Here is a 12,080-nt window from a genome sequence, read left to right as displayed (position 1 = left end):
TGGGTGGAGTCCCACCAGGTCTCCGTTATCCCAATGACGTCATAATTCTTTGCACTGAACAGCCAGCACTTAACCTATAAGATGCTTCATTAACTGTATTTCTTCTAAATATAACTGCCCTTTCTTTAGGCAAATTGTTTAGCTATGGAATTCTGGTAGCCATTGACAAAAATACTTTTAAGTTTTGAATTCTAGTTTAAAACTATTTGTTAAATAGTTTGTATTTGGAATCGCAGAAATGTAGATATGCAAAACAAGACTTTTTATTTTTTCTCTGTTTCACTAACTTTCTAAATACACCTTTAATGGGATTTAAAGCAGTTCCCCTCCCCAAAACTCAGTAGTGCAAAAACTAGATTACTAAAACATTTTTAGAGTTGCTGGTTGTAGCCGGGTTGAACCAAGGAGATAGGCACACAAGGTTCTTTGGGCAGATGCAATATCTTTTACTAGACCAACTAAATAACTGAAAAAAATTGTTCTCTGCAAACTTCTACCAGGAAAGCACACAAACACCAACAGACTTCCCTATGCCTGAAGAGCGTTTGTGCTCAAAAGCTTACAAAGAACAATTTTTCCAACTATTTAGTTGGTCTAATAAAAGATATCGCATCTACCCAAAGAACCTTGTCTGCCTAAAACATTTTTTAAAAATAATCCCTTATTTTTGTTCATTTTTTCCATTTCAACTGCTTTCCTTTGTTTATATAAGAATGTAATGTATTAATTACTGAAGCAGCATAATAATTTTGGGCCCAGTTTAGGTGTCCAGAACTTGAAGAGGAGCTCAAACGCAACATAATCTCCAGTTCCATCTCCACAGGCATCTATCTCCTCCCTGTCCCCCAAAAAATGGACGCTCAAATTTTAAATGTAATATTTTTCTTCTTGTGTTCAAGCTGGATAAGGAACAGACAAGTTGAAAAACAGCAGTAGGTCACATACAAGGTACCATTTCTGAGTTACAAAGAGACAGACCCACAGCTATCCACTTGGGGTAAACATTCCTGCAAAGACATGAAAGGCTACATGGTTAATCATTTATTTTGCTTGTGTTTGCAGCATTCTGTTTTGCCTCATCTACTCCTTTTGCCCTTTTCCACTTGGTGTACTATTTTTCTTTTAAGGTGGTAAACATCCTCCAATATGGAAATAAGCCTCCATTTCCAACCAAGAGCTTCAACTGCCTTAAAATCCCAGCTGTTTCACTAGAAATGCTGACTTTGCTGGGAGTATGAACATGCATGTAATGAAATTAAGTATGTACTGCACTTTTCCTTATTCCCTTAGCAGCGCTGATCTTCTGAGTTGGCAGAGGATGAAACTAAACTGATTTTGGCAATTTCAATACCCTGCCCCAGGAAAAGAGACAGCAAAGGAATAGAGGGACATACTTGCCTACAGTATCATAAAGCCAGGGTTCATTTTGCTTAGGTAACCATTTGTCTACCAAACCAAGGTGTTAAGAGCAATGTGGGCATTTGTCTGAGCACAGGAAAAGTTACAAGAACAGCACAGAAAGAAAAGCAACATTGGGCATTTAAACCTACATACTGCTGTGTGAACAACAGTGTTGGGTTACATGATTCCTTGCCTTGCCAAAACATGTGCCTATGCTCTGATCCTGCTGACAACCGCACTGTAAGCATGCAGCAGATTTCCCTGCTTGCTCTGAAGTAGCAATTCTTGGTTGGTGAACGACCTGTGGTCAATTCATTTACAACAATTGCCTTGAGAGGAGTTAAGAGTCACAATTTAATAACCCCCGCCCCCCACACACACACTTCAGCACAGCTGTCCAAGGAAAGTCAAACAGGAGTCTTGAAGACTTAACACTTCACATCCTTTAGCGGGAGAAAGAACAGGGTTACTAGGTGAAGTCACACATTTGAAGTAAACAGGGCTTGAATTTAAGTATCCTTCCCCCACTGAATCTTCTCTAACCCACTAAGTCTACCTTTTCTGCACTTACAGACACCTCATGTATTGTCACAGCACTTTCTATAAACATCACAAAGTAAACTGAGGTCACACCTCACTTTTTGAGTATAAACTTCCAAACAAAAGGAATTAGAAGAACTAATGGCCTTTCACATAATGCAAAAAAAAAAAAAAAAAGGAAACCCACCCCAAAAACAAAACCTATCGATGCTCTACTCTAATAATCACGTCCACTTAGTTCATTCATTAGGCAAGAATCTAGTCTGGGAATGAGCAGATTGTCTCCTTAGTTAGTGTTTACAACTGAGACAGAGAGAGAACAGCAAGCTGTCACAGGGCTGGTTTCCATCCATTCCATAGAAACAGTTTGTATGAGATGCAGGAACAAAGCTATGATTTGCGGGTTACAGCAGTGGTGTTCTACCTTCTGGCCCCCTGGGCCAGATAATGCTGCCGAGCTGGCCTGTAAGGTCTTTTTCTTGCATACCCTCATTAGTTTGTAAGTTTATTAGTTTTGGGGCTACTCATGCTTGCTTTACTGTTTGTAGGCCTATACCTTACTCTTTGGGGGGTCACTTGCCTGGCATGAGTGGTTGAACCCCTGAATACCAGCCCTGGGCAAGTCTCCCTCCCCAATGGACTGGTCTAGGTGGTAGCCCCCTTTGACTAGTTTGTTAATTTCTGAAACTATTAACTGTTTGGGTTTCACTTAATGTTGAACAAGTAAGGTTTTCTTTAAGCTTTGTGTATTTATCCCTGTTGTCCCCCCCCCCACCCCTCCCCATGAACCCTGTTTCAGGTGAATGTTGCTTGTGAGCAGGGAAGTCTGTTCACTTAAGAACACCCAGTTAAAATTGATTTTCCACATTGTCGGGGGGGGGGGTAGTCAAGCTTGATTCAGAAAGTTAATATTAAAACCCTATATTTAAACCCAATAATTGTTATTGCCATCCAGAGTCTAGCAGGAGCATTACATTTACATTGTGTAAAACATATGGTGGCAGCAACTATCAGTCCTCCTGGATCAGGGTGTATGCATGAGGGCCACCCAGACCCATTATGCATATGCCTGGGCAGGAATTTTTTGGAGGAGTGGAGGCTGCCCAGACTTTCCATCCTCCCTTTTGGCCAGAAAAAGTATCCAAAGACCAGACTGAGTCCAGATGTTTGGTGCCTCCATGGAGGTAGTTGTATAAGCATCTGGAAATTGAACCCAGGTCTCTTGTGTGGTAGACAAGGATTCTACCACTGAACAGGGGATGTAAAACACATATGCCTGTAAAAACATGTCAGTAAAAAAAATGAGAGGAGGAGAGGGGAGGGCTGACATCCCTGACTGTCAGCTACAAGCAGTTATGACCTTATTTTCTCACTCATTCAGGAGACAGTATTGTCGGCAACAGGACAGTGAATCCTAATACTAGTGACTCAGTGTCCCAGAACAGTGACTCAGAAGAAAGAATGCCACCACCCTCCTCCTGGCAGCACATCCAGGGTTCCTAGGAATCCTCCCACCCAGAAAGCAAGCACACCTCCCCTCCCTGCTCCCCCCACACTTAGACAGCAGCTCTACAGATACAGAAGTATCCAAGCTAGCTGTGTTCCATAGCGGCTAAAAGTAAGAAATGAGACAAAACACAACCCCGAAAACAGGCTGAGAGCGTGATTGAGGTTTACATGAAGCTGAGCAAACATAAGATCTGCCCCATGTCTGTAAAGGTTAAGAGAGAATTATGAAAGGCCAGTTAAAAAATTGGATGCCCACTTAAACAAATGTATAGGCACCGGCTGTCTTAATCTGCAAAAGATTTCTGTCCTTCCTGCTTTTACAGACATGTTAAAATGCCAAACGTTTGACGCACGGAGAGCAGTCTGCTATTTAAGACATCTGCCACATTTCTGTGGAACACAGACAGCGGGAGGAGTAGCGCAACAGGTAGACTATAGTTTTAATATTTCCCTGCATTCACTTACTCTAATTCTAGCCCAGATGATTATTCCTTCTGTATCCATGTGACTGAGGGTTTGTTTTTTAAATTAGGCCTACCTCTGATAAATAGGTATAGATGTTTTCCTTCATGGATGAATTCTAGAGGAGGGACCCTGCATTTGTATCATGCTGTAAAAACACACTCACAGTATGTGTTCCACATGCTTCAAGAGACACGTTTCTAATACCCACGCCCACATTACCGCCCTGCAACTAGAAACATACCCAAGATCAAATTAACTTTAATGTGAAGAGTAAATAAACACATCTTGCCACTGCTCCTAGAAGCCTAGTTCCAAGGAGCTTTAACACCACATAAAAGTCATCATTATCTTATGAAAACATTAAATGCATAAAGAGTTTGGAAAGCAAAGGGAACTGATATTTTATAAATCTATGGATGGGAACCAACTAGACTAGTTTACTGCATAGATGGCTAGTAAATGAAGGCAGAAATGGCCCTTTTGCTATAACAATAGATAGTCCCAAGGCCAGCAGCTGAATCTGCACTGCATATAACTGAATATTGAAGTCAAGTGTGCTCAACAGAGATGCAAGGAAGAAGAGGTAGATCAGGGAGCAACTCAAGACCTCAGTTCATCTATACCCTAGGTAACAGCATCCAAAATATACTAGTCTCAATCATATATGACTGCAAAGCCTTCACTGCAGCATTAGTAAGATCACTATGCTGAGAAACATTTGAGAAGGACCATAGCCACTAATCAGATGATAGAACCTAAACAGTAAATACTTTTGCCCAGTTTGAACATCCTTATTTTTTAAGCTGTAAGAAAAGAAGTACAATTCCCTCCTTGCAGGAACTTACATACTGATCCATTCTTGGCCATTTTATAAAAAGAAATAACTCCCTGAGGTTTCAAGAGTAAGTTTTGTTTGTTTAAGTTATTGCTTTCAAATACCCATTAAACCCCCATTTCATCTTCTGAAATAAGAGGCATGGAAACTTAGATCTCTCAAACACTGCTACAAATCACCCTCTGATCCCACAGCAATGCAGCACACCATACTACATCTGAAGAGGTATTGTGCAGAAAAAGTATCCAGCACTTAATAATTTGTGTTTTAACCTTTTGTAGATGAATGTAATGTCCAGGGCCCTGTTCAAAACAAAAATTATGCTTCTACTGAAGAAATGCCTCTCATCCCACTTGTGGCTGGATAGGTGTTTTCGAAGAAACACAGCTGATATCCTCTAACACTAGATTACCCAAAAAAGAGTGGAATTTTGGAAGATTTCCCCAAAGACAAAGGTAAAACATCAAGTTAACTGCAACTGGGACCAAGAGACATTTATTTGAGAGGGTTCTGCAGAGAGCCAAAAGGTGGTATGAAGTTCCTTAAGATGCCTGGCTGAGTCCGTCTCAAAATGTTCTTCTTACTAGTATCAGGATTCTACAAATTGTGATATCACTGATACAAGGTAGCAAAACCCTGCATAGATAGCTGACCTTAAGCTCAATGAAATCTAAGTAGCAATTACCTGAACTCCTCCCCCACAAAAAGAACAGTTTGCCTACAACAGGGGGTTGTAGTAGTCTGCAGTGTTCCAACAATAGGATGAATATTAAGTAGGTGACCATAATTTTCCTTGAAATATATTGAAGCTGTAGTAGGACTTCTCCCATATCCAATAGCTCTTGCTTACCTTGATCCTGCCAGACTCCTCCCTGCTGCCCTCTATCATGCTGCTAGCTCTGCAGATCTGGCCTGGGAGAAATCCTGTGGACTGGATGTGGCCTGGGGCCTGAAGTGAATTTAATACCCTTAGTCCACAGAATTCTGCACCTTCTCCCCATTAATTTCAATCAGTTATGGGCATTCAGTGCTTAGCAAGACAACATACAAGACCTTTACCAGTCTTCTCTGAAAACACCATGTCTAAATACATATACATAAAACACAACACAAAGACAACTATATTGCAAATCCAGCAGACCACCAGTCAATTTACACATGGACTTTTCTTCTGTTCTTGGATATTCACGAAAGTGACATTACATTTGTGAATGACAAAAGTTCCCCATTTAGGACATGGGACAGGCCCTCTGAAATGGTGCAGAAGCACCCTTAGAGGCCTGATGAGAACACCATACTGCAAGAGGAGCAATGAAGGAGATGATAAAGCTCCTTAACAAATAGTCCTCTGGCAACCCCCTTGAAAAAAAAATGTTATTCAAAAACCAGCTGAATTTTTGGGCTATAGTTCCAACATGGGGTTTACAAAAAGGGCAGAGTTCCAGATCAAATTAAAAGCCTACAATCCAATTGTTTCTGATTTAATATGCAAATAAACACAAAAACAGTTTTGCATCTTAATGTTATCCCATAAAAAGTTACAGCCTACAAAACAAGAGTTAACATTTCTATGGCATCATCACTTAATTTACATTCTGCATGCTGCACATTTCATTATCTATACATTACCACTATTATATATGTGTTTCTCTTATGTATAACAGCAAATAGCATTGACTTAAATGCTTGACAAGAAAAAACAGTAAAAGAAAAGGACCATGCACTCTTCCCATTCAAACATTTACACAGTTTGTGCAGGGGTTGTCCCTCTATCAGAGCATTTATTGATAAGAACTGCATTGACATCCCTCTAGAGTTAGCTAAGAGCACATGCACTCCCTTTTTACCTGTAAGCAAGTCAGTCAGGGAAAGAGCTGAGGATTCCTCCTCAAGGAAGAAACAAAAGATGGGGAGATACATGGGGAAGTACTCAACCAGACCTTCCTTAGCCAAACAAAATCAAGAGCCCTTTTAAATGACACATCTACCCTCTCCCCTTAGTAAACTTTCCAGTGCTCATTACTTAAACTTATCCCACCCAGACACTGATCTTATTAAGGGCTGACCCCAGGTCCTGTTGCTTAAGACTTTAACCATTTTTGACACAGCCCTGTCAAAAAATGTTTAAAAGTTTTTAAAACAAAAATGTTCTTCTTAAAGCCTGATAAAAGAAAATAGCCCAGTTTCTCCCTCTCTCCTCAAAACAATCCATCTCACAGAGACCAAAAATGGGAGGTTTCACCCCCAACACTTTATTTTTCAGAAAGGTATGGGCACAAATACTGTACAGGGGGGAGTGACAACAGAAACTTTTGTAGCCTTACATATACTAGATGCTAGGAAATGCTAAAATACCGGGGAGGACTTTACACAGTGGGTGTCTCTAAGCATGCCCCCCCATGGCACACTTGTTAGTGCGCTGTCATTTAGTACCATTTAGGAAGTACTAAATGATGGTGCAGTAACAGCCGTTACTGAGCCATCCCAGTGGTGCACTATTATTTTTTGCAGCTACGTCATTGTAGTGCCACGCTATAGCAAGGTAGCTCGTTGCTACGGCAACATAGCATCAGCATCACGCTTTGCGCCTGCTGACGCTACATCGCCATAGTGATGAGCTACATCACCGTAGTGCATTGCTACGGCAATGTAGTCATGTGTAGACACGCCCAGTATACAGAATGTTCCTCTAGTTAAAAAGACTTCAGGAAAGTATACTGCCACCTCAAGAGGTATTTTCAGGTGACTGGGGATACATCTTGGAGTGGAGACAAACAGCAAATAATACAGGTCTGAAAGCAGAGACGTGTAAGTAAGAGAGAAACCAAGTATTTTCCTTTAAATGCCTGTATAAAAGTGAACAACATAGGACAATGAACAAAAGCTATAATTACCTCTGTTAACAAACAAACCACTTCAGTGCTTAAGCTTTACTCTTGTACTGTATGCTATCACTAATACTTCTAAATCAAATTACTGCCTTCAACATAATCAGTGTTTTTACAGACTGCTAGACTGAATTCACCATAGCTGCGTTTTTATTTACATGTGCCCAGTTAATTCCCCCTCCACCCTCAAGAAAACAACCTGAACACCCACTCAGCCCATCCCTCATCCTGACAAAAGAAGAAAATACTTGTAGCATGAATGCTGTCAGACCAGGAGAAGCAGCAAGTTTCAGTGGGGGAGGCTTGTATTAAGTGGGCTGGATCAGTGGCCTTGATGTAGCATGTAACTCCTGACACCTAGCTCAGATGGGATGGCAGGCTCGTTTAAAGTTTATGTCCCCTCTTAGTTTGTCATTATACTTGCAATATGTCAAGTAGGCCTAGCTGGCAGCCTTCTTTGCTAACCCGATCAGCCCAGATCTCAACAGCCATGATGGCACATTGCCGGAAGGAGAGGACGACAATAGCTTGTATTAGTAGAGGTCTTGCTCTTCTATTGCTTCCGCACAATTTACTCTCTGCAAGCAATTCCTCATATGCATAGGAGCCACATACTCAGGTAGAAAAAAGGCTCTTGCAGAGAACAAGTGGCGAAAAAAGAGGCACGCTGTAGGAAAATAAAGTGAAAACACACACACACGTCAAAAACTTGCTGGGTTGGCTAGCCACAGCCCAAAAGGCTGACATGAGGGAAACCCATCTTCCACCTTCTCTTTGCATAGGTTTCTATCGACTCTAAGTGATCCGGTTTGTTTCTGTACAGCACACAGGCTGCTTCTAAAACAAGCAAAAGTCCAAGAAGTATGGCTTGACCCCCCCAGAGAAGATAAACACCTGTAATTCCCATTATTTTCAGTGAGAATTATGGTTGTTCATCTCAGGATATGACCTCACTTTTGGAGACAAGGTGCCTAGCATGGCCTAGAACTGGAGGAAGATCAGCTTTTCCACTGCTTAACCTCAGCAGAGCAAACAGTCCTGAAACAAAGGCAGCAGGAACATCCAATTCTCTCCCACCCACAGAAGTGGATTCGGGGCTCCAAGACAGCATGGGTATCAATATGTTGCAAGTATAATGACAAACTAAGAGGAAACATTCATTCTAAACAGACTGAAACAGACTGCTATCCCTCTGAGCTATGTCTCAAAAGTTACACAATCTATCAAGGTCACAGATCCAACTTAGTTAATGTAAACTAGCATTAAACTGCAGCTCTCTTGTACAGTAAGTGCAACACTATCCTTTAATTCATTTATTTCTGCTTGGTGGTTCTGAATTTCTCCTCCCTAAAAACCAATTAGTTTAGAAGTAGCTGTTCCAGCTAATGAGGTAAACTTTTGGCTCTTTCATATCCATGGAGAATTGCCCGTCAAAGTTTCTTAGGACACAATGATCCTTGAGTTTGGGACTGTGGAAAGAGTAAGCGGTCAGAGAGAACCAACAAAAGGAAAACTCTGCTCTCCTGAAATAACCTGGCGAGGGCAGAAGCAAGAGAGGAGCCGGCGACCTTTTCCACCTGGCATCGGAAGCCAAACAAAACAAAATCTCCCAGCAAAAGTCTGTTGCTTCAAGTTTCCAGAGGCCAAACTGCAAGCTGGAAAGACAAACCGTCCTGACCTCCGGCTCTGCAGGCTGGCTTCTGAAACGCCGGGGCGTAAATCTGCGCAGTCACTTCTCAGACACCTTCACCATCCAAGAGAAAGTGCCACAAGACCCCCGGCACGTTGGCTTGCCACCCTGCGTCCAGCTCCCGCTGGCTCTGACACCCGGTGCCCAGCACGGAGCGAGAAGGCCCTAACCCGGAGGCACCTGGCTGGGGGTTGGAGGGGAGCCCCAGCGAGCAGCTGGGCGAGCGCAGGCCCGGCGCCCGGGGCAGCGAGAGCCGCCCTGCCCCTCAGCGTCTGGCCTGGGGAGGAAGGGCTGGCACCGACTGGGACAGGGCCACGGACTTCCCCGGGTGCCCGACACAGGTTACACGGCCGGCAGGAACGGGCAGCCCGGCACGAGCAGCCCGGGCGCAGCTCTGCCCCTGGGGCCGCCCCTGCTTCCTCCTGGCCGCGGGGAGCGCGCGGCAGGGCGGGGCAGGGCAGCCCGGTCCCTCGGACAGCAGCAGCAGCCCCGGGCGGGCGCAGCGGGAAGCGGAGCCCGCGCAGCTCGGCACTCACCTCGGCGGCGGCTCCGCGCAGGACACAGCGCCCGGGCGGGCGGGGAAGAGGCGGCGGCTCCGGGCGGGCACCGCACAGGCACCGGCACCGGCACCGGTACAGGCAGAGCCCCGCGCGCCGGGGGGCCGGAGCAGCGCAGGGGGGAGGGAGGAGGCCGCTCAGGCGGGCGGGGAGAGGGAGGAGCGGCCGGGCGCGACACACACACCGTTCGGTGCGGGGGGGGTGACGTAACCGGAGTGAAGCCCGGTCGGGGCGCATGCGCGGGGCGCTGTCCCTGCACGTTGGCGCCGGGCTGGGTGCCGTGTGCGTGGTGCCCCCGGCCCGCCGCCCGCCCGGGGCCGCGGGGCTGAGCTGCTTGCTGGACAGCGGCCGCCTCCGCGCGCAGCGGGCCCGGGCAGCCGTAGTGCAGGCGCAGGGCTCGTTGTGCGCGGGGTGTCCCTGAGCCCTCATCGGCCACTGACCCGCGTGGGAAATCGTCCCGCCTGCTTCCTCCGCGAGGGGCTTCTTCTAGCCCCCGGGAGAAAAGCGTCAGCCCAGCCGGCTGTGGTTGTCCACAGACTTCCCCTTGCACGCCTGGGGCCTGCCCAGCACAGCTGTTCGCCCTGGGAAGCGCTGGTTTGGGACAGACGTTAGCAGGTGCCGAGCGTGAGTTGTGCCCACTGACTCTGCCCCTCCCGTGTCTGGTCCGGGGCCTCTGCCCCACGCGGCCCGTTCAGATACGCGTGCGCGCCTGGCTCTGCGCAGCCGGTGCGTTTACTTGTTTGCCGCAGAGAAGCACAAGCCTGAGGCCTTTAGCATTGACATCAGTGGCAAAGCTGCTATTGACCTGAGCAGTGAAATGAGGCCCCGAATGAGGCTACTTACAGATTTAAAAGTATCATAACTCTTTTCCCATTCTTTTCTAACTCCTTTGTCTCTGTGCCTAATTCCCCATTTTTCGTGGTTCTTCCCCAGCCCCTCTCAAACATTTGCGGTTTTTAGTTTGAATCCTTGTCTGTATGCATGTTGGGAAGATAGTAGTTTAGCCCTGGCCCCTCTTCTCTTTTACTTCGTTTTATGGTGGGGTTTTTAAAAGTAAAACGTAATTTTATGTTTTTATATTTAGTATAAAATGGTACCAGTTATTTAAAATAAAGTTAAATAACTTTAAAATATGGGTTGCTAGAGAAAAACATTTGTCAATGGAAGGTGAAAGCAGAGGAGATCTGCAAAAGCTCCAACCCAGGGACTCGGGTAGTTAGCAGTCTGGGGCTGAGTGCACCCCTTTGGCTTTAGGAATATGAATCCCCATGCTGCACCCTGTTTGGGACAGTTCCCAAGCAAAGCCCAGCTGGAGTCACTTGGTCTCTACAAGTGTCTACATGACCAAGATTTGGCTGTGTGGTGAATCCTGGCTCCATTGACAGCAGTGGCAAAGCTCTCGTGAACTTCAGTAGGTCTAGGATTCTTGCACGCTGGGATTGGGTCTTGTAACAGGGCAGTGGGGAGCTTTAAGAAAGACAGACAGCCCAGGGGTAGGAGCCCAGCTGTGTGTGATGAGCTGAGAGTTAAAAGTCCAAGAGGAGACAGGACAAGGCACTTGAGCTGGGAAGGAGTAGTTTGTGGTTAGAAGGCAGCCGGAAACCCAGAAGAGTAGGCTATTAATGGGCTAGAGCTACAGGGGCTTCTGGAGAAAGCTCCATCCCCAAATGGAAAAAGGACTATTATTTGTATTAAGAGGGTTATCTGCTCTCTTAATTTAGGCAGGGTTGCCAGGTCTCATGGTTTTACTTGTGCTCATAGATTTCTGGATTTGGAAGCATATTAGTAGAGGGCCAAACCCGACCAGGGCAAGGTCTTCGACGTCACCTCGAAGTGGGATGCTAGCAACCACTTCGTGCCCAGCGGGAGCTTCACGCGCTTCGCGGACTGGCGCTTCCTCCACCGCGCCCACCTCAACTGCCTGCCTCTGAACAGGGCTGTGCGCTTTGGCCACCGGGACAAGAGGTGCCGACGGTGCGGCTACGCGGCGGAGACCCTCCCCCACGTACTGTGCAGCTGCAGGCCGCACGCCAGAGCCTGGCAGCTGCGCCACAATGGTGTCCAGGACCGCCTGGTGCGGGCCATCCTGGCCGGGGCAGGGGAGATCTCCGTGAACCGCACCGTCCCGGGCTGCGAGAGCCAGCTGCGCCCCGACATCGTCATCACGGACCACGAGGCCAAGAAGATCGTGATGG

At 46.0% G+C, this 12,080-nt stretch overlaps 2 protein-coding genes across 3 annotated transcripts in view; one reads left to right on the top strand and one right to left on the bottom strand.

Annotated features, from left to right (window-relative positions):
* ZHX3 (zinc fingers and homeoboxes 3) overlaps positions 1–9,944 on the bottom strand; it is a 62,033-nt gene extending 52,089 nt beyond the window's left edge. For both annotated transcript variants that reach the window (XM_019539646.1, XM_019539645.1), the window contains exon 1: positions 9,865–9,944. The gene's annotated coding sequence lies outside the window, so the exon portion shown is untranslated. The remainder of the gene's footprint in view (positions 1–9,864) is intronic.
* LPIN3 (lipin 3) overlaps positions 9,875–12,080 on the top strand; it is a 44,654-nt gene continuing 42,448 nt past the window's right edge. Inside the window, exon 1 of the mRNA XM_019539651.1 lies at positions 9,875–9,960. The gene's annotated coding sequence lies outside the window, so the exon portion shown is untranslated. The remainder of the gene's footprint in view (positions 9,961–12,080) is intronic.

The sequence above is a fragment of the Crocodylus porosus genome, unplaced genomic scaffold (genome assembly GCF_001723895.1).
Source record: "Crocodylus porosus isolate Cpor-Errol unplaced genomic scaffold, CroPor_comp1, whole genome shotgun sequence".
Classification (NCBI taxonomy): domain Eukaryota; kingdom Metazoa; phylum Chordata; order Crocodylia; family Crocodylidae; genus Crocodylus; species Crocodylus porosus.
Note: the sequence above shows the minus strand (reverse complement) of the source record. Positions and strands in the feature narration are given on the sequence as shown.